A 23,845-nucleotide genomic window follows, 5' to 3' on the forward strand; every position below is an offset into this window, starting at 1 on the left:
TGTATATATATGCTCTTCCGTTGGTTCATTAAATTAGTTGTCAGTTCTGAGCCATTGCAGTCCACTTCTCATCTTTGTCCCGTTTTTGTGGCGCACTTATATGTCATGGTTCACCAACTCGCCTAATCAGCCGTTCTACTTGATCCCTCCACTCGCTCTCGTTTCAACTCTGCTGACTCTGCCACCAAACTCGTCCGCTGCATGGGCAGATCTCGTGGCGTCCTCTTTGCGGGGGTAGCCCTGTAGCGCCCCTCGCGCCGCGCTCTTGATGCAAGACACAGCACGGCGCTAGAAAAAAAAGAAAAGGTTGTCACTGGGCGCCTGAGCGCGAGCAGCGTAACAAAAAAAAGCAATTCGAACCCGAACGCTGTCGGAGCTGGCTATTCCTCGTTTTAGCTCCGACACGTCTACCTAACTTCTGATCTGTGACAGTTCAGTGGCAGAGAAAATGCAGCTTAGTGACACAAGCAGATAGGCTTGTCGTCATCATTGCACTGATCTTTTCGCGAATAAGCTGGCGCTGATTGCGTGCAGTACCCTCGAAAGCTTGAATTTTACTCTGACATTTTTCTCTCTATCGCTCTTTCTCAGGTCGAGCCGCAGCAGCTTCTGCAAGCGCCCCTGGAGAAGGTGCCCTGTTCCAAGACAGTGCAGACGGACATCACGCTGGCTCCGGCAATTGTCCCCTTCGCCGCTCTGGACTCTGCTTTGTGGCCGTTCGCCCCTTCGCGATGCGGGACTGCTGCTTCAAAGATGTCGCCGATTCTGACGGTGGACTGCGGTGATTACGCGGCCGGCCGCAGTGTAGGCCTGGAGCCCGGCTCCTCGGAGTTGTTTCTGGCCGAGCGCCACCAGAAACCTGTGGCGACGAAGGACGCCCCACTCGTCCATCAGTCACCCACACGCGGTACCTATGCAGCTATGTGCTTCATAAACTGCGCTTGTACACTAAACTCCAGTGAGCTTCAAATTGTTCTGAGCGAGGCCTTTACTGCCGAACAGGCAGCGTGCAAAATTCGCGTATACCTCCCCTGCATCAGACTTAACGATTTCAAGTTAATTCTGATGTGACCGCTATCGCGTTAAAATCCCTAGCATACTCCTTGCAGGGGATAGGTGGCAGGTGATGCGGTCGGACAGTGATTGGGACACCGGCGGCTGCGTCCACAGCCCAAAACTCGGCAGCGTAAGCGGCACGCGCTTCAAATGGTATACCGGACGACATAGCCAAACAGGTGTACGCTGTCACAAGTAAGTCATCGGACATGTGTAGTCGTGAACTATGAAACGTACCGTTCTCTGCACTCATGCCTCATACTTTGTTCGAGTTTTATTGCTCAATACCAGGGCTCGGAAGTTAAAGCACCCCACCCGAACCTCGACCTAGACCCCCGTTTAGACGGGTATCTAGGCCCTTAAATAATGAAATAGTAGCTATTAGAAAATAGGCGCTCTGAATGTTCTTGATTTATTACCAACCAATCTTGATTATTGTGTACTTTCTCTCCATAATTGAAGTGTCGTAAAAAGAACCGATAAATTTGATATGTTCAGGAAGTAGGCACAAAAGAAGAGTGCAAGATTTGTCAGACAAGCACGAAACGTACGCCGTCCTTTAAATCAGTCATGATAAAGCACTTTATCATGATTTCGAAGTTTAAGATCCTTTGGTTTTTACTCACCTTAGTTCTGTACTTTGAAAAGCTTCTTTCTACATCGCATATGCTTAGTGTCGAAAACCTGGAACATTAGAATTTATAGAAGCTCACTCCTTCAGGTGATGTTGCCTTACCGCCTACGCGTAGAAGGTCTCTGACTTGGCAAATTTTTTTCTAGGCCTCTATTTTTTCTAGCAACTGTTTCGTCTTCGCAGAAGCAGTAGCGTTTTTTCCTTCCAGTCGCCGAAGAGCTGCTTGTACTTTATTGACTGCGTTCAATGACTGATGTATTGAAAGTATAATCCTTTCCAAGTTTGTCACCCTATCCTTCAATGTTGAAACGTTTGCAATAATGTATATGAGGTCACATCTCAAAATCGCCTCTTCAAATATAGCTCTTGCTGTCATTACACATGCAGCGTCATACTTGATTTCTTCAGACAGATCAGATTACTTCGAAGTGCCGTGCATGATATGTATGTATGTATGTATGTATGTATGTATGTATGTATGTATGTATGTATGTATGTATGTATGTATGTATGTATGTATATGTGTGTGTATGTATGTATGTATGTGTGTGTGTATGTATGTATGTATGTATGTATGTGTGTATGTATGTATGTATGTATGTATGTATGTATGTATGTATGTATGTATGTATGTATGTATGTATGTATGTATGTATGTATGTATGTATGTATGTATGTATGTATGTATGTATGTATGTATGTATGTATGTATGTATGTATGTATGTATGTATGTATGTATGTATGTAGATGTATGTATGTATGTATGTATGTATGTATGTATGTATGTATGTATGTATGTATGTATGTATGTATGTATGTATGTATGTATGTATGTATGTATGTATGTATGTATGTATGTATGTATGTATGTATGTATGTATGTATGTATGTATAAATGGAGCCGGCAAACAACGGGTTAAAGCGTCGTGACGCTGGCCAAGCGTCGACCCGGGGTTAAGCCCTACTCTGCAATACCTCATTTGGCCCGTTTGTGGTGGGTTGTGAGGCTTGTGCTTTTCGAGCGCACCCCGGGCCTGCTGGACGGCCCATAGTTGCATGTCCTTGTCTGTATTCTGCACAGCACTTTGAAGTTCCGGCGGGTATGTCCTGGATGCAGCTTCGGTCGGGAACCTGGCACAGTCCCACGTGATGTGCCATTGGTCCGCCGGACCCACTTGACATACACTGCACATATCACTAGTGTAGATGTCTGGGTGGAGGGCGTGTAGCATTGCCGGGGCTACTAGTGACCCGGTTTGCATTTGCCTTAGGATGACCGCCTCCTCCCGACTAAGTGCCGGGTGAGGCGGCGGCATTGTCCGTCGAGCTAGGCGGTAAAATTTTGTCACTTCCTCGTAACTGGTCATTCTGTCTTTTGTTTCGAACCACCATTCGGAACGGTCCTTTTCGGGGGCGCGGAAGGTAAGCGTTCGCTCCGCCGAATGGGCCGTCTCGTTGTGATTCGGTGAGGATGCACAATCTCCCGCGTACGCCGGGAACCACTTGATACGGATAGTGTTGCCGCGGTCTTGAAGCTGGAGCTTACTGATGATGGCGGCCGCCGGCGTGCACACTCGCCCCTTGGCAAAGTTGCGCACAGCGTTCCTCGAGTCGCTGAGCACGGTGCGACACTCGGCCTCCGAGATCGCCAGAGCGATGGCAACCTCCTCGGCGTCTGTGGCGTCCGTGCACCGCACGCTCGCTGCCGCTGTTTTGATGCCGGTAGCCGCCGCAACGGCCACTGCCACGAATCCTTCTCGCTTGTATTCCGCAGCGTCCACGAACCGGGCGTGCGGGTCCTGGGCGTGTTGCTCGACGAGGACTTTGGCCCTCGCCTGCCGCCGTTCTTGGTTGTACTCGGGGTGCATGTTTTTCGGGATGGGGTCCACGTGGATGTGGGCCCACGCCTCATCGCTGATCTCGCACGATTGCCGACTGGGAGCTCGGGGATTGTAACCCAGGGACGTCAGTATACTGCGGCCTGTCTTGGTGGTAGAGAGGCACTCCATTTGAGCCGTGAGCTGCGCCTCGGCTATTTCTTCTAAGGTGTTATGGACGCCGAGCTGCAGGAGCCGAGCCGTACTCGTGGTCCCCATTAATCCCAGCGCCGTCTTGTAAACCCGTCTGATCAGCGTGTTTATCTTTGTCCGGTCAGCGGCCTGCCAGTTGAGGTAGGCCGCAACGTAGGCGATGTGACTGATCACGAACGACTGGACGAGGCGCAGAAGACTGTCTTCACGCATGCCTGCCCATCGTGTCGAGACTCGGTGTATGAGCCGGATAGCATCCATTGCCTTGGTGGTAATCTTGTTGATGGTCTCGTCGTTGCGGCCGTTCTTGTTTAGTAGCAGGCCCAGGACCCTGATCTTGGGAACTTCGGGGATGCGCTGCCCCGATGCAGCCACGATCTTTATGTGATCGCACTCCCGAGGGGGAGCGCGTTTCCGTCCCCGTTGTAATGGTGTGAGGACGAGCAGCTCGGATTTGGCGGGCGAGCACACTAGGCCTGTGCCGTTAAGGTGTTGCTCGATGGCAGTAACAGCCTCTTGGAGCTGCTGCTCAATGCTGGCGTCGGTGCCGCCTGCCGCCCACAGGGTAATGTCGTCGGCGTAGATCGTATGCCGGACGCCGGTCCCCTCTACTGCCCTCGCTACCCCGATCATGACAAGGTTGAAGAGCAACGGCGAGATGACTGAACCTTGCGGGGTACCCGTGCTTCCGAGCTTGTGTTCGGGGAACTTAAGGTCTCCGGCGTGCAGTTCCACCGTGCGGTTGGTCAAGAAGTCTTGGATGTAATTGTAGCTCGCTACCCCCATGTTGAGTCTCGATACTTGTCAGGGGAGCTTGCCCGAACGCCAGCATTCGTTATAGTAGCGGGTTAGGGCCTCGATCGATGCATAGTCGAGGTTGCGTAGCATCTTGTCGGTAATAAGATCGGGGCCGGCTGCTGATAACCCAACGTTGCGCAGAAGGCACTATGGCGCCGAGGAACACCGACAACCAGTTAGGTCAGCCCGAGACGGAGCAGTCCCACTTCGTCGTCGTTTCCTAATCGCCCGTTCAATTCTCCGTCGTCTTCTTTGAATGGCATGTGTCATTGCGCCCCTTCTTGGAAGCATCGCCTCGATGATGCAAATGCGATGAGTTGACAGATAGTGTGCTACGTTGAGTTGAGAACACCAAAACACAAAACGGGACGCCATCAGTCTCAATATCAGTCAGCGGGGCGGTCGTGGTAGGGTTTCATCTGGACGACGTGCACAACGTCAGCGGACTTGAATCGTCTGCGGCTTGAGGGGTCTTGGGTAGCGGATTCAACTTCGTAAGTAACGTCGCTGATGCGGCGGATCACACGGTATGGGCCAAAGTACCGGCGCAGCAATTTTTCAGAGAGCCCACGATGACGAATGGGCGTCCAAATCCAGACATAGTCTCCTGGCCCGTAGACAGCGAAGCGCCGTCCCTAGTTGTAGCGGTCAGCGTCTAGTTGCTGTTGTAGGTATATGCGCTGCATTGCCAGCTGCCGCGCTTCCTCCGCACGCTGAGTAAAAGTATAGTTTGGACGGCCGAAGACAAGTTCAAAGGGAGTGAACCGCGTCGTCTCTTGAAGTGCCGTATTGTACGCGAACGTGGCATATTGAAGAATTTGAACCCAGGTCTTATGCTCTATATTCATGTACCGTCTTTAGCAAAAGTATCCAGGCTGCTCCGAAGGCTACCGGAGCAAGCGTGCGGCCGTGTGGCGGCGTTGCACTCGCTGTGGCTTATCGGTGCTCGTCAGCTCCGAGGGTACAACAGCTGAGGTAACTTTGCACCCTCACTATCGCCCGTTGGATGATAAAAACTAGGCGCGTATGATGTGCGGGCTGCGGTTTCACGCGTGCGAAGCCTGGTTGTGCCCAGCGAGGGCGCTCAGTGTAGCGACGGGGCTATTCGCTCTTCACGGCCCGCCTTAGTCAGGCGGGTCGTAAAAGCTGCCTCGTGGTCGGTAATAATAGCCGGAACGCCATGACGCAATACGATGTCTTCTGCTGCTACTTCGGTGGCAGTTCCATTTGCGAGCGACGAGGTCTCAGCATACCGGGTCAAGTAGTCTGTCACGACAACAATCCAACGTTTTCCTTTAGTTGACTTCGGGAAAGGACCAAGAAGATCCATCCCCACTTCTTGGAAAGGAGTTTTCGGTGGAGCGATCGGCTGAAAAAATCCAGCTGGTTTCACGGGTGGAGTCTTTCGGCGTTGACAGTCACGCCAGGTTTTGACGTAAGATCGCACTGAAGGTAATAATTTCTTCCAATAGTCATCATCATCATCGGCCTGATTATACCCACTGCAGGGCGAAGGCCTCTCCCATATCTCTCCACTTAACCCGGTTCTGTGCTAGCTGCATCCACTTGACCCCTGCGAACTTCTTAATCTCATCCGCCCACCTAACTTTCTGCCGCCCCCTGCTACGCTTTCCTTCCATTGGAATCCAGTTTGTTACCCTCAGCGACCATCGGTTATCCTCCCTTCGCACTACATGTCCTGCCCATGTCCATTTATTCTTCTTAATTTCCACTAGAATGTCGTTAACTTGAGTTATTTCTCTGACCCACTCTGCACGCTTTCTATCTCTTAATGTTACCCCTACCATTTTTCGTTCCATAGCCCTCTGGGTTGTCCTCAACTTAAGTAGAACTCTCTTGGTTAGCCTCCACGTTTCAGCCCCATAGGTGAGTACAGGCAAGATGCAACTGTTGTATACAGTTGCATCTTGCAACTTGCAAGGTCTTGCAAGTTGCGCTTGCAGTTCTTGCAAGCGTACGATTAACTCCCAAGTGGCCGGCGGACGGTTCGCGTGACAAGCGCTTAAAATGTCAGGACGTAGGTGCGTAGGTTCTACGAGTAAAAATGTCTCTTCTGATCTTTTAAAATTGCGCTTGTAGAGAACTTCACTTCGTAAAGCGTATGACTGCAAGCCACGACGAAAAACAAGCGGTACCCTACCACCGCGTCCTTCCAGATACTCGATGAGCGGCGCCAGTTCCAAGTCCCTGCGTTGAGGGTCAGCCATATGGTATTGGCTAATGGCCCCAATGAAGGAAAAATCGTCTGCGTGTACCCCTGCAGTGGTGTCCAAAGGCGCGCATGACAAGCAATTCGCATCTTGGAGTTTGTCCTGACTTATAAACAACAGTAACATCATACTCTTGAAGACGGAGGCTCCATCGAGCTAAGTGTTCAGACGGGTCTTTGAGACTTTCCAGCCAGGACAACAAATGATGATCGCTGATAATGCGGAAGGGTCATCCGTACAGATATGGTCTAAACTTGCTGATGGCCCAGATAACCGCAAGACACTCCTTCTCCGTGGTCGAATAGTTCGCCTCCGATCGTGAGGGTTTTCGGCTCGCGTAAGCAATAACCCGTTCTACTCCGTCTTGCCACAGGTTGAGTACCGCCCCGAGGCCAACGTTGCTGGCATCAGTATGTATGTCAGTTGCGGCATCGTCATTGAAGTGGGCAAGTATTGGGAGTCTATGTAGGCGACTTCGGAGCTCCTGGAAGGCTTGTTCTTGATCGCCTCCCCACAGGAAGTGTATGTCGTCTCTGGTTAGTGCAGTCAGTGGTTCAGCTATCTTGGAAAAATCTTGGACGAATCGTCGGTAGTACGAACAAACACCCAGAAATAGCCGAAGTGCCTTTTTGGCGGTGGGGCGTGGAAAGGGTGACACTGCTGTAGTCTTGTCGGGATCAGGGAGGACGCCTTGTGCACTAACAACATTGCCGAGAAAGCACAGTTCATTGAAAGCGAAGTGGCATTTCTCAGGCTTGATTGTTAGTTGCGCGCCTTTGAGTGCTTGAAGCACAATGCGTAACTGGTCCAGGTGTTGCTCGAAAGTAGGTGAGAAAATAACATCATCTAAGTACACCAAGCACGACTGCCACTTCAGACCTGATAAAACCGTGTCCATTATACGTTGGAACGTGGCCGGCGCACAGCAAAGACCAAACGGCAGCACCTTAAGATCGTATAGGCCATCAGGCGACACAAATGCAGTCTTCTCTCGGTTTCTCTGATCCACTTCAATTTGCCAGTATCCGCTTGAATGCTGCATTTATTCATGTTCCCGAAAGATTCAGAACAGGTTTTGCCGGCAGAGGAATGTCAGGTGCTGTGGCACGAAAAACAGCAATTCTTGACGTAGATTTAAGAAACACGTGTTTTGTGCTAGATACTCACGCGTTCCCTTGGGGAAACGAGCGTCGCGCATACTCGACAGGATGTATTGCATGACCAACGCAGGGCAGGAAAACCATCTTGCTGTATAAAAGCGTCACGCATTTTCCTGCCCTGCATAAGCAGGATGCCTATTCCGTGGGGAACAAGAGTAGCTTCTAATGCTGAACATTATCTGCCCTAGAAGCTAGAAGTGTTAAAAAAAGTTTTCTAAGCCAGACTGAGAGGTTTCTGGAGGCAGGGTATCCTGAGCATTTGCTGTGTAGCATAATAGAAAGCATTTTCCTGCCGATCAAGCGGAGGATTCGAAAAGAAAACCTTACTCAAGGATATAAGTGGTCAGTGATACCATATATCCATGGCTTCACCCATAATCTAATTAAGATTGGTCAAAGACACGGCATCCGGATTATTCCAACGGCACCAAACAGAGCTAAAGGGATGTGTGCGCAGGTTAATAACCAGGACTTCAACTCTGGATGCAAAACTTCGCACCGGACTAGGTACTCTAAGTATATTCAAGGGGCTGTTTGTGAGATTCCCTTGCATTGTGAAAAGAAATATATTAGACAGACAGGAATATGTCTCAATGACAGGATTAGAGAGCACGCTAAGGCAATATCGGACAAGTCTGGCACTAATCTCTCTGTGCACTGCAAAGACTGCGTCGGTTGTAGAGACCAAAAATGCCCTGCCGACCTTCACAATGTTAAGGTTACGAAGAGGATGGAGGACAAGTTAGTAAGGAAGGTTTATGAAGCATATGCAATCTCTGACTTGGGAGACCAATGTGTCAGTATGCCATCAGTGGGTTTGTTGAAGGAGGAATAAGAATTTTTGCGCAAACCAGCAGGATGTTAAAGACAAGGAAGACGATGTGCGGTTTCTAGTTAATATAGTTGTCAGGGCAGTGTTGTCCCTGTGTGCATGTGTGGGCTTCTTACGCTTTGTGTTTTTACCTGCTCTGCTGCCTTCTTCCAACAGATGTGTGACCAACTAGCTCAGCGTTCGGCTCTATTATTGAATCTCTGATTTTGGCTGGAGTATCCTTGTAGCGCTCTTTCGCGTATCTCTTACGAAGAGTTGTTTCATCTGGAACATGCGGCTTGGTGTACCTCTCCAGAAAAGCTCTCAAGATCACAGTTGGTTAGTTTCCACAACAAGACATCAATCGCCAAAAGTGCTTCACACAATGCTTTGACAAATGACAATTCCTTAGCTGTCTAACACTAAAAGGCTCTTATCCTTACGTACCCTTTTTCGCCCGCTTCAGGTTTGCAATATGCACGTTGGCTGTGACGTATTCCGCAACACTGCATCTTTTCACACTTGAGAGTAAAGTTTCGCACGCGTTTTAGAGAATCACAATTGTTTGGTTGGTTGGTTGGTTTAATTTGAGGGGTTTAACGTCCCAAGGCGACTCAGGCTTTGAGAGACGCCGTAGTGGAGGGCTCCAGAAATTTCGACCACGTGGGGCCTTTTAACGTGCACTGACGTCGCACAACACACGGGCGCCTTGCTTTTCGCCTCCAGCGAAGAGGGCTGCCGAGGCCGTGATCCGATTCCGCATCCTATGGAAGAGTAATCGAGCGCCGTGACCACTGTGCCACCCCGGCGGGTGGAATCACATTTCCATCATTTGAAAAATTATCTCCAAACTGCGCAACCTGCTGTATGCAACAAGCGCCTCTAGACGACTTTTCCTTCTCAGTACGACATTAAATGCAGAGCGCCGGCGAAAAAATCCCATGCGCTCTCTCAAGTCCCTGTCACGTTTCATGGAAGCGACAGGGAAAGAAGAGGTCCTTCCCTGCGGAGGGGTAGGCAGCTGAGAGTCGACCGAGCGACGTGTGATCAGCGCGCGCAAGCGTGTGAGTCTTGAGCACGCTGATCGCGTTGAGGCGATGGTCCTCAACTGGTCGGGGCCGGTTCAACTGTCGTGTTACACTCAAGGTGGTCACATAAAATGCTTAGGTTTCATAAGTTACACACTCAGAAAAACAGTTGGCTAAGACGCCCGACTACTGTGCCGGAGCTGCCGGGTTCGAACCCGACCACGGCGGCTGCGTTTCGGTGGAGGCGAAATGAAGTGGCTTCCGTGTGCTGTGCGATGTCAGCGCAGGTTAAAGATCCCCAGGTGGTCGAAAAAACTCCGTAGCCCTCCACTACGGCTCCCCTTCTTCCTCCCTTCCCTTACGGAGCGGTTCAGGTGTCCACAGAGCAAGAGTGACAGGTACTGCTCTTTTCCCTTCCTGTGAGCCAATTATATATATGAGACCCGTGCCTTTTGTACGGGCATCGGTGCGCGCCTTTAACCATACTTAGCCAGATTTCTCAAGATAGAAAAACAGCACCGAGGACTGAAAGGCTGCATTTAGGTTCGGTTTGGTAAGGTTTTTGGGGTTTAACGTCCCAAAGCGACTCAGGCTATGAGAGACGCCTTAGTGGAGGACTCCAGAAATTTCGACCACCTGGGGTTCTTTAACGTGCACTGACATCGCACAGCACACGGACGCCACTCCGTTTCGCCTCCACCGAAACGCAGCCGCCGAGGCCGGGATTCGATCCCGCTTCCTTGGGCACAGTAGATAAGCGCCGTAACCACTGCGCCACCCTGGCGGGGCGAAAGGCTGGATTTAGGCATTTATACAAAACAAGTGCGGGTAAATAGGCTGCATTTCTTAAATATGACAAAAAGGTAGGCAAGTGCGAAACTCATACAGTTTCGTCATTTATAGTCATGTTAAGCAAACTTCGAAAATTCGTAGCCTTAGTCATTACGCATACCCCTCACCGATATAATCATAACCGCAGTTATTTTTTCGCATCCACAACGTCAGCAGTATTAAGTGCATCTGCCGACGTTTGAAGCGAAAACTTTACCGGCTTCGTCGAGCTGAGGTAATCAGCACCGCAAACTGACATTTGGTGGCGCGTGGAGCAGACCTCTTTCGGGACGCTGATACTCGCGGGCAACGGGCGGGATCAACGATGTCTCTGGAGCCCCGCAAAAGACTCCCGTCGCGTCGTCGCTCCAAAACGGGCCTCCCAGCGTCTGCGCGTGCCTGCACTATGGGCCCCGCGTCCTTGGCCTGGCGGACCGTTTCTAATACACTCATCGGCTCCAGCCGCCGCAACCTTGATGCTTGTCTCTACCTAGCCTAATCAGCTGGACTAGATGGAGGAGTCTTCTACCGTGTCGTTACCAGATGACGTGGACTCCGATAAAGTCGATACACCTGTGCAGATTAGCGCACTGGGTTTGGCAAGCTCAGGCAGCACCACGACAGTTAATATCGCCTAGAAACGGATGCCACTGCACCCGGACAAGAACCTTTTCGCCTCTCTCGCCGATGCTGATCCCACATCAGGTAGCAAAGGCAAGTGCGACGATTTACTCTTTTCCAGCATCCGCATTCTGGCCATTGCCAAAAAAAAGCAGAACCGGACCCGGGCGATGCTTTCTTCTGTCGCCGCTATTCAGCATCACACCACTGCTATGTATGGCACTCGCGTATTCGCGCTTACGCACAAAGGCAACGCTGTGCAGCATTGTAATTGCAGCAGCACCACCGTGACCGACCGCAATGCGTACGACTTAGACTGCGAGCTAGATAGCAAACAACGCCGTCAAAAAGAGCGGAAGACCATCCCCTACCGCCATCACAAGCCTGAACAAGCTAACGCGCGTAATGAACGCTATCCCAAGTACGTAAACACTAATCCTGAAGCCTAAACAGCTTTGCACAATTATTGATTAGAACGTCATTATCGGCCAGGTGGTTTCGAGACGCGTTTCGAACATTCCTTCGTATCAAGGAAAGAAATTCAGAGCATCGTAATCGGGTACCTGAATCGCAGCCACCAAGTAGCGGTTGATACAGAGCAGTTCGCGACACGGGTGCACTACTGTCCTTCGGTCATAATTCCACAAACGGGAGGCGCACACTATTGCAAGCATTTGATGACATAAAAAGGGACCACACACGCCGTGTGATGCATAGTGCGGGTGGCATGACCACTGAGCAACTCATGCCAAACCTTCAGTGCCGCAAACGCAACATCGTCAGTGCCCTCCCAAGTTGCAACAAGGGCACAACGGTAGTCACGTTTAAAGGAACTTAAATTACGTGCATATTTGGACTCAGGTTTTTTAGTGTTCAGGTATATCGTTTTGAGACAAATGTCTGCTTTTAAAATGTGTCATAAACTGGGACACCGAAAAGTAAAATGCCCCAACACTGATAATCTGCACAGCACCCAATGTGGTGGAAAACAGTATGAGAGCGACGAAGGCTGCCCTAACGATACCACTAAGAGTAGAAACAAGCGGTGGTGGGTACCTTGGAATGGCATCACTGTCGCACACACAAAAAAAGTAAACAAACTCGCCGCCAAGAAGACCTAAGCCCCCTCCAGACGTGCTCAACAAGCCGAGAACTACCAGAAAACTCAGCAGCGCCCGCGAAAGGCTGCGACCATACGACACAACTTTTACATAGGGCCTAATGCTTCTGAGTCCGCCCGTGAGGAATGCCTGGTTGTATCGCTACCGGAACGCGCTAATGACAAATCCAGTTTTTCATCCACATCGCGAACAAGACTAACAAAAACATTCAATATATCGCAAACACGCCACAAATATGCTGAAAAATCAGTATCCAGAGCATGTAACACATGCGGGCCGGCAGAATCAAGAACAGGCAAGACAGCCGTTTTAGGCATACCCGAATAAGAAATTCACGAGACTAAAACCAGCCAAAGCAGTCTGCGCGCCTAACAGAGCCTCAGCGAAATTTCGAAGTGACACTTGCCGCCCGACTGACGCAAATAAAACGCATCATGTCACGCGTTCGGTGAAACGGGTGGTTGAAGCATCAATAAGGGCAGTGAAGAGTCGCCTAATGATGGTCCCCTTCGAACTCCCTGAAACAATTCTACGCAACGTGTATCTGCCCGAAGACCTAGTGTAACGCCAAGGCAGCAGTTGGGTTTCAGGCGGAGGTATCCCGACCGGCATACAGTACAACCATCGAAAAAAAAAGGCAGATATCCTATGCTAAGGACTTTCACAAATTGGAAACAAGCCTGCTGTTTTGCCCTTGCAGTGGTCCTATTCCCCTTTTACCTGGACACAAGGCCTACAGTTTCCGACACAAATCTTACTGCAGTAAATGTGGATGGAATTCAAATATAATTTGCTTGACACAGAGCCTTGGTGCTCAAACAACGCCAGCATCAATGAGTGCCGTATTCAGCTTAAAACTACAAGACCGATCATTGCTTTCTCGGTGTATCTTAACCCAGAAAATATTAGAAACATATTTAGGTGCACTATGGCACATCTCAGTTTTAGGCCGAACTTCAAGATCTACCCCTATGACCTGATTCTGCTGTGCGGGAACTTCCGTGCAAAACACGAAGCCTGGAACTATAGCATTCTAAGCATGTATTTTCATGTACAAAACCATTAAAAGCATCTTACCAAAATAAGATTGATTACGCAGCCTTATTGACACCACAGAAAGTAAAATAGTTTCATATCATATCCGCGTGCATCTTTGGTTATATTTGACGACTTTAATTTACCATTCATATCATGGAACGACTTGGCAACGACACTAAGCAAGCATACCACCGAAAGTGATTTTTAGCATACATGCCTCACGTTCGGCTTGTCTCAGCTAGTCATCAACTCGAAAAGGCACGACTGCCATTCTTCTAGCGTTCTCGACCATTGTGCTCAAACCCATCCTGAGAACACATCACCTCTCATCTACTTACCAGGCTTGAGTGACAATTCAATAATATATGCCACCTATCACAGCAAACTATCACGTCCTGAAAGATTTAAGTTATTTATTTATTATTTATTTATTGTACATACTTACAAGGCCGGTAGGCACAACTGAAAGGAGTGGTTGAGTACATTATTTGCAGAACGAGAAAAAAAATAATGAAGAAACTATAAGGCACTTTGAACAGCGAGCTTGAAATTGGTGCTGTCACAAATGGTGACTAAGGAGGCAGGAAGGCGGTTCCATTCAGTGGCGGTTCTTGGTAAGAATGAAGAATGGTATAAATTAGAGCGGCAAGATGTCATTTACACTTTGTTTTGATGATCGATGCGAGATGAGATGTAACTCGATCTGGTGAAAAGATTAAGATTAAAAATTAACGAAGATATTGACAGTCTACGACAAAGGGGACTATGATGCCATGAATAACAACCTTACGAAATTCAATGGCTCTTTTCTTTCAAACTTTTTAAACCGCTCTGTGGCATCTAACTGGTCTTTGTTCAGTGATAAAATGCGCGAATTCATTTTCACGCACATCCCCACCAAAACCATCACCATACGGTCATTATCACCATGGTTCAAGCAAACACTAAAAATGATGCTCAACAAAACGAAAAGCGCGAAAAAAACACGGACAGAAACAGAAAACACGTACACACACAGAGCGCAGATCTGCGCTCTGTGTGTGTACGTGTTTTCTGTTTCTGTCCGTGTTTTTTTCGCGCACCTTAATCGTGAACGACAAGCACCAACTAGCCCGCAAGAAAACCTTTCTTGAAAACGAATAGGCTGTTTCGTAATGCGAAACTATCTAACCCTGCGCACGCATGGGCAAAGTACCATGCTATGCTTCATAATAATCCCAGACAATTTTTGAAGGTGATTAATCCCAAGCCATCCTCGCAAATATTACTATGCGAGGTACATGGTTCGCCCATCCCACATAGCAATACAAACCAAGCACTACATTGTGCTTTTTCATTTCATTTTACAAACAAACCTGAAGACGACCTTCCCGATCATCGTCCTATGCCGAACATACATTTTACCGCTGACTGAATTATAGCGTCAATTATTTCCCTGAAACTAACTTCATCAGCTGGCATAGACGAAATTAACTCAAATGTTCTCAGGAATGCTAAACACACTGTAGCCACCTTTCTTTGCCATATTTTCCAGCAGGGTTATTCTTAATCTATATCTAATCCGCTGGACAGGCCGCCATTGGAAACTGACCCAGGCAACGTTTAACGCTAGAACCCTAGTTTAGCAGTGCTGTTAGAGGAACTAGAGGGTATGAAATGGAATATCACAGGGCTTAGTGAGATTAGGAGGCCGAATGAGGCATATACTGTACTGAAGGATGGGCATGTACTGTGTTATCGAGGTTTACCATAGAGGCGACAACTAGGAGTAGGTTTTCATCGTATTCAGCTATGTGGCGCAAACAAACACAAACAATAAGTATATAGCGGGTGATATAGATGAATTCTACAGTATTAATGAGAGGGTGGCAGGCATCGTTGTGAGGCTTAATAAGCGATATAAACTGAAGGTTGTACAGGGCTATGCACCTAAGTGAAGTTCTGAAGACCAGGCAGTTGAAAGCTTCTACGAAGATGTAGAATCGTCAATGCGAAAAGTAAAGACGCAGTGTATACTGTACTAATGGGCGACTTCAATGACAAGGTAGGGAAAAAAGCAGGCAGGAGACCAGGCAGTAGGTGACTATGGCATTGGTTTTAGGAATAGCAGAGGGGGTTATTAGTCGAGTTTGCAGAGCGCAATAACTTAAGAATCATGAATACCTTCATCAACTAACGGAAGAACCGGAAATGGACATGGAAAAGTGCTAAAATGAAATTTACTTCATAATGTGTTAAACCCCCGCCATTATGCAAGATGTAGAGGTAATCGGGAAAGTGCGATGCAGTGAGCACAGGTTGGTGAGGTCCCGAATTAGCCTAAATCTGAAGAAGGAACGCAACAAATTAGTAAGAAAGAAACCCATCAACGAATTAGCGGTGAGGGGGAGGGCAGAAGAGTTCAGGATCTCGCTACAGAATAGGTATTCAGCTCTAAATGAGGATGGCGACATTGCCCTAGAAGCAATGAACAATTATTTCAGAGATATCATTACTGAATGTGCGGTAGAAGTAAGCGGTAGGATAGTTAGAGAGGATACCGGTAAGCTGTCTAAGGAAATGAAAGATTTGATCAAGAAACGGTAGAGTATGAAAGCTTCCAATCCAACCAGATTGAATTGGCCGATATATCAAATCTAATCAATAAGCGCAAGGTGGCCGATATAAGGAAGTACAACATGGAGAAAATTGAGCATGCTGTAAAGAAAGGGGGAAGCCTTAAAGCGGTAAAAAAGAAATTGGGCATAGGCAAAAACTAGATGAATGCGATAAGGGACAAGGAGGGCAACGTCATCACGAATATGGACAAGATAGTCAAAGTAGCCGACGAGTTCTATTCAGATCTCTACAGTAGCCAAAGTACTCAGGACCGTAAGGAGATTGGCGGTAGAGAAAAACAGTCAGACGTTCCACCAGTGACGAAGGACGAGGTCAAGAAAGCATTAGAAACTATGTAAAGGGGGAAATTAGCTGGAGAGGATCAGATCACTACAGATTTGCTGAAGGACGGGGGATATCGTGTTAGAAACGCTGGCCACCCTGTATACGCAGTGCCTGGTGTCATCGACGGTACCGGAATCATGGAAGAATGCAAACATTATCCCCATTCATAAGAAAGGGGACTCTAAGGACCTTAAAAATTACAGACTAATCAGCTTACTGTCTGTTACGTATAAGGTATTTACTAAGGTAATCTCTAATAGAATCAGGACCACCTTAGACTGCAATCAATCAAAGGATCAAGCAGGTTTTCGGAAACCGTACGCTACTATCGATCATATTCATACCATCAATCAGGTGATAGAAAAATGCTCGGAATATAACCAGCCCTTATACATAGCATTCATTGACTACGAAAAAGCACTTGAATCAGTTGAACCCTCGGTGGTGATGCAGGCATTGCGAAATCAGGGGGTAGACGAGCCGTACGTGAAACTGCTGGAAGATTTATATAGTATCTGCACAGCAACCATAGTTCTGCATAAAGAAAGTAACAAAATTCCCATAAAGAAAGGTGTTACTCAAGGAGACAAAATCTCCCCAGTACTATTCACAACTTGCTTGGAGCAGTATTCAGAGACTTGGAATGGGAGAAGTTAGGGATAAGGGTAGATGGAGAATACCTCAGTAATATGCGATATGCTGATGACATTGCCTTGCTAAGCAACTCGGGGGATGAACTGCAAAACATGATTGGTGACCTAGAAGGAAAAGTAGAAAGGTAGGCTTGAAAATCAATATGCAGAAGACTAAGGTAATGTTCAACAGCCTCGGGAAGGAACAGCCGTTTACATTAGGTAGCGAAATACTGGAAGTAGTAGGCGAATATGTCTACTTAGGACAGGTAGTAACCGCAGATCCGGACCATGAAAAGGAAATAACAAGAAGAATAAGACTTGGATGGAGCGCATTTGTCAAGCACTCGCAGATTATGACTAGCAGCTTACCGGTATCGCTAAAGAGGAAAGTATATAACAGTTGCATCTTACCTGTACTCAACCTAGGGGGCTGGAACGTGGTGGCTAACCACGAGAGTTCTACTTAAGTTGAGGACAACCCAGAGGGCTATGGAACGCAAAATGGTTGGGGTAACATTAAGAGATAGGAAGCGTGCAGAGTGGGTCAGAGAAATAACTCATGTTACCGACATTCTAGTGGAAATTAAGAAGAAGAAATGGGCGTGGGCAGGACATGTAGTGCTAAGAGAGGATATCCGATGGTCGCTTAGGGTAACAAACTGGATTCTAAGGGAAGGAAAGCGTGGCAGGGGGCGACAGAAAGTGAGGTGGGCGGAGGAGGTCAAGAAGTTCGCAGGGGTGAAGTGGATGCAGCTAGCACAGAACCGGGTTAAGTGGAGAAATATGGGATAGGCCTTCGCCCTGCAGTGGGTATAGTCCGGCTGATGATGATGATGATGATGATGATAATAATAATAATAATAATCTTTCAAATAATCTATCTTATACTGTTCGTTTGTTCGCTGATGACTGCGTCATTTACAGGAGCATCACGAACAACAAAGACGCTGACCATCTGCAATGTGACCTAAAACTTGTGGAAAAGTGGTGAGCTAAATGGCTAATATGTTTAAATGCTAATAAATCAACTATAATCTCGTTTCATCGCCATCAGTCTTATCCTACCCCAAACTACACTATTTGCGGCGCATCTATATCTATGGCATCCACATATAAATATTTAGGAATCAGCATAACACGGGATCTCTTTGGAACACTCACATTATCAACATAACAAACGATTCAGTAAAACAAGCTTTTGGGCGAGCTGGTAGCTTACATTCGACATAGCCGCAGCGAAAAAAACACAATCACAGAAGGAAGACACGTACACAAGGACCAACGCTGCTTGGTCCTTGTGTACGTGTCTTCCTTCTGTGATTGTTTTTTTCGCTGCGGCTATGTCGAATAACAAACGATGCTAACCGTGTTCTTGGCTTTCTGAAGCGTAACTTGCGTCTAGCACCAGCTGCAGTAAAACGTTCCGCTTATTTAACTCTTGTCCGCCCTAAACTGGAATGCTCATGCTCTATTTGGGACCCCGAACAAAATAACTTTTCTGAAACATTTGAGTCCGTTCAAAACCGCGCCATATACGATTCGTTTATTCGGATTGATTATATAATACGAGCGTAACATCATTGAAAGCAAAAGCTAACCTTCCAATCCTTGAATGCCGTCGTAAAATAGCCAAACTTTCACTTTTCCACAACTTTTATCATTTCATTCTCCTCTGAGTCAATCCATTATCACCCCTGCTCACCGCTTTCCACTTCGCACCAGTTACCTGAACGCCTTCCACACACCTCGAGCATCCACGTCTGCGCATCTCAAATCCTCCTTTTCCCAGACTGCAAGCGATTGGAACGACCTGCCAGCTGAAGCTTTTGCCCAGCCTAACCATGAAGTTTTCAAGACATTCATCATCAAATCAATTATATGATTTGTTAGCCCATCCCTCATGTAACGCCCCTAGTGGGCATTTGAGGTACCAATAAATGAAATTAATAAATAAGTAAAATAAACTCTAGCCCACACAGCCGACGCGTAATGAAAGAAATCAACCACAATGGAACTACACTCCTTAATCGAATGCAGCACAGGACAAGTCGCTGATACAACTCCAGATCTTACATCGCCGTCGAGACCGAAAGCCTGTCGTTGGACCGGGCTGTAGGATCCTCTGGGCAGCGGATGCCTTCCGATCAGCATCACGTCAAAACGAAATGGCATCAAAATGTCCGTCTAGCACCCTTAAAAGGAGCTTTAGTAAAACGCACTGGGACAAATATCAAGAGCTACTTCAAGACGGCGAGCGCACTACAAGCCTAGTCGCTCTTATGAAGGCAATGAGCATCACTAAAAAAAATAGCTATTAAAACCTTTCGCGTCTCTTTGACTGCCTAGATACCGAATGGCACCTCCTCAATTTACGGAACCATAGACTTCGTCTCACATTCTCTTCTCAAGCAAAAGGTCGCCCAATGGCGCAGAGTCGAGCTTCCAGCTCTCCAGAAAGAAATTGAGCGATACACTGATGCATTAGCATACGTGCAATGGATACAGACCTGCAAATCAATAATGGGTCACAATTTCAGGGGAAGATGTAGCGTTTTCAGTTCCCTTTGGACAACAAAACGCTCCTGATGGGGCAACCATTGTAGCCCTTAGATAACGCATCGGCACAGTAGAGCTCGCCAAGAAAGAAGCGACGGCTATTTCTCAAAATAGTTAACCCTGCGGCCCTAAAATACTGGAGAACTTAAGTTACGCCTGGGAGAGATGATGCCTCATTCATTCGCGCTGTTGGAGCTCGAGAGACAACAGTGGCGCAAATCGAAAACATTCCTGAAGAATGCAAGGCCACGCATGTCGCGCAGTTCAATTCTGTTTGGAGAGAGGGACCCTACCCGAGGAATGCCGACGCTCAGTCCTCATACCGAAAGCTACCAAGCCATCCAACAGTCACTCAACTTGAGACTAACATTTCTTACGTCCTGTGTTGACAAACGTTTTGGCAGCATGGCGAACGCTCGCCTGGTGTGGTGGCTGGAAGAGCATAAGCTCTTGTCTGACACTCAGTATGTATTTCGTGCGGGACTCGCAATGCAAGATCTCATGGTACGCTTGAAGGCAGGCGTCCGAGACCCTTTGTCTGGTTGTGATCAAAACGTAGTGACAATTGCAATGAGGAAGACATTTCACAGCCTTCATCACAGCTTTTAATACGACAAGTTTTGCCGAAAGCTGGGCGAATTGGTGAACGTTCTTGATGAAAAATAGCGCAACATGTACACGAAGGACGGATGGACGACACGGACAAGCGCTAACTCGCAACTGGAGTTTATTGCTGAAGCTCGCAATATATACTGGTCACTTGGAAAAAACAACAAAAAGCAGCAGCTTGGGAAGCTAGGTCATAACATATAGGCAGTAATAGACAGTACCACGTGCCGCTCATTGCTGGGGAAGGAAGAAGGAAAAGGGAAGAGAAACCTAAATAGCTAAGTAGATCAAGGTAAAGTAAAGGCTAAAGAATCAAATTCGCAATCTACCAAGTTAACAGACTGCTCGCTGCCGCACAATTTTGACAGTTTTTATTATGGTAAGCCTCCATAATTTCACGAACCAGCTTGTCATGATGTATAAAAAGAACGGTGGCATTAGAAAAATTTCTTTTTCGGCTTATGGTCCTCTTTGATTCTACGAGCGCGGCATTGTACCGGAATATTCCCAGACTGTTCTTTTAAGGAGTTGTGGTGTTCCCCTAGAATAATGTTGAGACACCGCCCTATGTAAACACCTCCGCAAGACTAAGGCAGATAATACACCACACCGACCCCGCATGGTACAATCGGGGAGCGGTGCTTAACGGAGCAACCACGCCTTTCTATCTTGTCACCGCCAGTTTCCTGCCGGTTTCCAATATGTGAGCAAAAACTGCTAAATGTTCTCGGTCCAGAAAAAACCACGTAAACGCCATATCGGCTTCCCACCTTCTTTAGCCCATGTTCCATTCCATGTACGTACGGCACCACGCCAACCTTTTGATGCTCCCGTGTAACAAGGTTTGATTTATAACCCGCCTTAATCCATTGCACCAGTTTTCCACAAGTCAATCAATCAATCAATCTTATTTCAGTTTGTACATGCAAACTGGGGATGGTGAGAAAAAGCAGTAAAAGTCGTCTTTATAACATGCATGGGATAGCGAGATTCCTTTGGCCTGCTGACCTGTGCAAACACGCTCTTTTCTAAGGAATGAATACAGTAGTTAGGGATGGCTGCTTTGATACAAGACGTCGCGATACCATTCTTAATAATTTTGGAATCTGCAGAGGAAAAATTAAAAAGTGCTTTGGCAGAGCGGGGGCTGTAAGCCCAACAAACGTGATCCCGGCACACGGACAACGATAAGTCGAGAAACCGAAGTGCCAAATCTTTAGATTGCTCAACAGTGAACTTCAAGCTTGAGCTACAATCTACAAAAACCTTCAAAATGTCAGGAATGCTATGATTTAGACAAAACTGAACAGAAAACACCAAGCAGTCATCCACATACCTGCAAATATTATAAACCAATCCAACTGAATTAAAAAGAATGTTCCTGTCCACTTGCGTAAGGAAAATATTGCTTAGTGAGGGGGCAATGCACGAACCATTACAAACACCAGTGCGTTGAATGTAGCAGCTTCCTTCCCAACCGATAACTGTAGAAGAAAGATAGAAGGACCGAATTTCCATGTACAGACACACCGCATCTGACCACATAGGCAAATTCCACGTTATCATTCATGATACAATACTTAACACTTTTCACTAACTCATTATGAGGCATAGAATAATACAAATCTTCGACATCTATGCTAAAACACAACAATGCCCTGAGTTCTTGGTCCTGAAAAGGTCACCCACTGCTTCCGAATTTGGGATTACGAAAGGATCCAGCACATCCAAGAACGTCATATGCTTCTGCAGGTAAAGGGCGGCCGAGTGGAGTGCCGCCAAGTGTGACGCTCAGAAACAATGGAACGGAAAGGTATGCTGGTTTTATGAGTCTTAGCTGTGAAAAACCCCATCAACAGCCCAGCGTCTGCCTTCTTCGCGGATTTCGCCAGCTTCTCCAAGTTGTGGCTTTGGAGCAAGGAAACAGCGTTTTCTTGAAGTCTCTTGCCCTCGAACACTATCCTTTTAAAGTTCTTGATGGTATAGGCGTGGTGCCGTATGTACAGCCTCTGTCAAAAGTATAGAGCCCAGGGGGTCTGCTTTTAAGCACTGTAGCGCCGCTGACTTAGCGTTAGTGGAGGTCCTTCCCATTGGAGAGGGTAGGGCAAAAAATCTTACCATCAACAGATTCGGAACACTGGACATGTATTACAAACCGCATGAAGCGGTTCAGAAGCAGACCCCTTGGGCTCTACACATTTGACAGACTGTACATAGAATGACACATGGGCTAAAGAAGGTGGGAAGCCGCTACGGCGTTTCCGTGTTTTTTTTTTCTGGGCCGAAAATATTGGGTAGTTTGTGCACACATAATCGACACCGGCAGGAAACTGGCGGCGACAAGATAAAAAGGCGTGGTTGCTCCGCTAAGCATCGCTCCCCGTTTGTACCGTGCAGGGTCGGTGTGGTGTATTATCTGCCTTAGTCTTGCGGAAGTGTTTACATAAGGCAAACAGGACGGTGTCTCAACATTAGGCTAGGATAACGCCACATATCCTTGAAAGAACAGTCTAGGAATCTTTTATAGCATTGCTACGCTTGTAGCAATAAAGAGAGGACCATAAGCCGAGCAAGAAAAATTGCACACCGCTTTTTTCTAGGGCCAGCGTTCTTTTAAGACATCGTGACAAGCTGCTTCGTGAAATTATGGAGGCTTACCATATTAAAAAAATGTCACAATTTGTGTGTCAGCGAGCCGTCTGTTAACTTGGTAGATTGCGAATGTGATTTCTTAGCCTCTACATTACTTTGGTCTACTTATCTGGTTAGATTCCTCTTCCCTTTTCCTTCTTCCTTCCCCAGCAATGAGCGGCACGTGTCACTGTGTGTTACTGCCTATGTTATCACGTAGCTTCCCAAAACGGAGACTGCTTCTTTTTGTTTTGTTTTTGCTGTTTTTTTCCAAGTGACGAGTATATATTGCGTGCTTCAGCAATAAACCTCAGAGTCTGTGTCGTCCATCCTTCCTTCGTTTCTTTTTGCACTATTTTTCATCAATACGACAGTTGGATATCACAGGCAACATGCGCAACTTCATCATTGCCTTTTTGAAAATTGTACATTCCAAATTTAAGTTAGTGGTGCTCTTAGCAGCAGTCATCGCAACAGAGTAGAGGTTCCACAAGGTTCTGTCATCGCACCTACATTATCAACATGCTCTTATCGGCTCTACCAAACAAACTGGCCAAGACCTCTAATGTAGAGCCCGCAATATACATAGACGACGTGATCCTTGACCACGAAAGGCTGTCTATCAGAGCAGAAGTAATCTCTGCAGATGACACTAGTTACTATAGACACCTTCACACGACGTATGCGGCTCACGCTAGCTACCGAGTACAAAGAGTATGTGCTTATCAATGGTGACAGAAGCTTCCCATGAAAAGATGAAGACAATGCTTCTATCCACCTCACGATTGGGAAGAGGTCGATTCAGAAGAGACAGGTTATACCGATACTCGAAGTATTTCTATACTAATAGTGCATTCCATCAAATTAGTTCGGCAGAACAGTGTATAGGTCATAGGCACGTCATCCAGGTCCTCCGAAGGATAACCAACTATACTCGGGGAGTCAAATGAGAAAGGAAGAATTTTGTACGTGCTTTTGTACACTCTCTTATCTTATACGCAACTCCTTTTCATTAAATATCTCGCCAAGCACCCTGGAAAGGCTTAGCAACGAAATTACAGGGTAATTACTACCCGACTTCCAAAGTACACAGTACTGTCATCCCTCAAGT

The 23,845-nt window shown here is 47.2% G+C and overlaps 1 pseudogene; it reads left to right on the top strand.

Annotated features, from left to right (window-relative positions):
* The window catches only part of LOC146210018 (uncharacterized), a 495,553-nt pseudogene that overhangs the window by 390,127 nt on the left and 81,581 nt on the right, over nucleotides 1–23,845 (top strand).

The sequence above is a fragment of the Amblyomma maculatum genome, chromosome 1 (assembly GCF_055883805.1).
Source record: "Amblyomma maculatum isolate TAMU_Amacu chromosome 1, ASM5588380v1, whole genome shotgun sequence".
NCBI lineage: Eukaryota > Metazoa > Arthropoda > Arachnida > Ixodida > Ixodidae > Amblyomma > Amblyomma maculatum.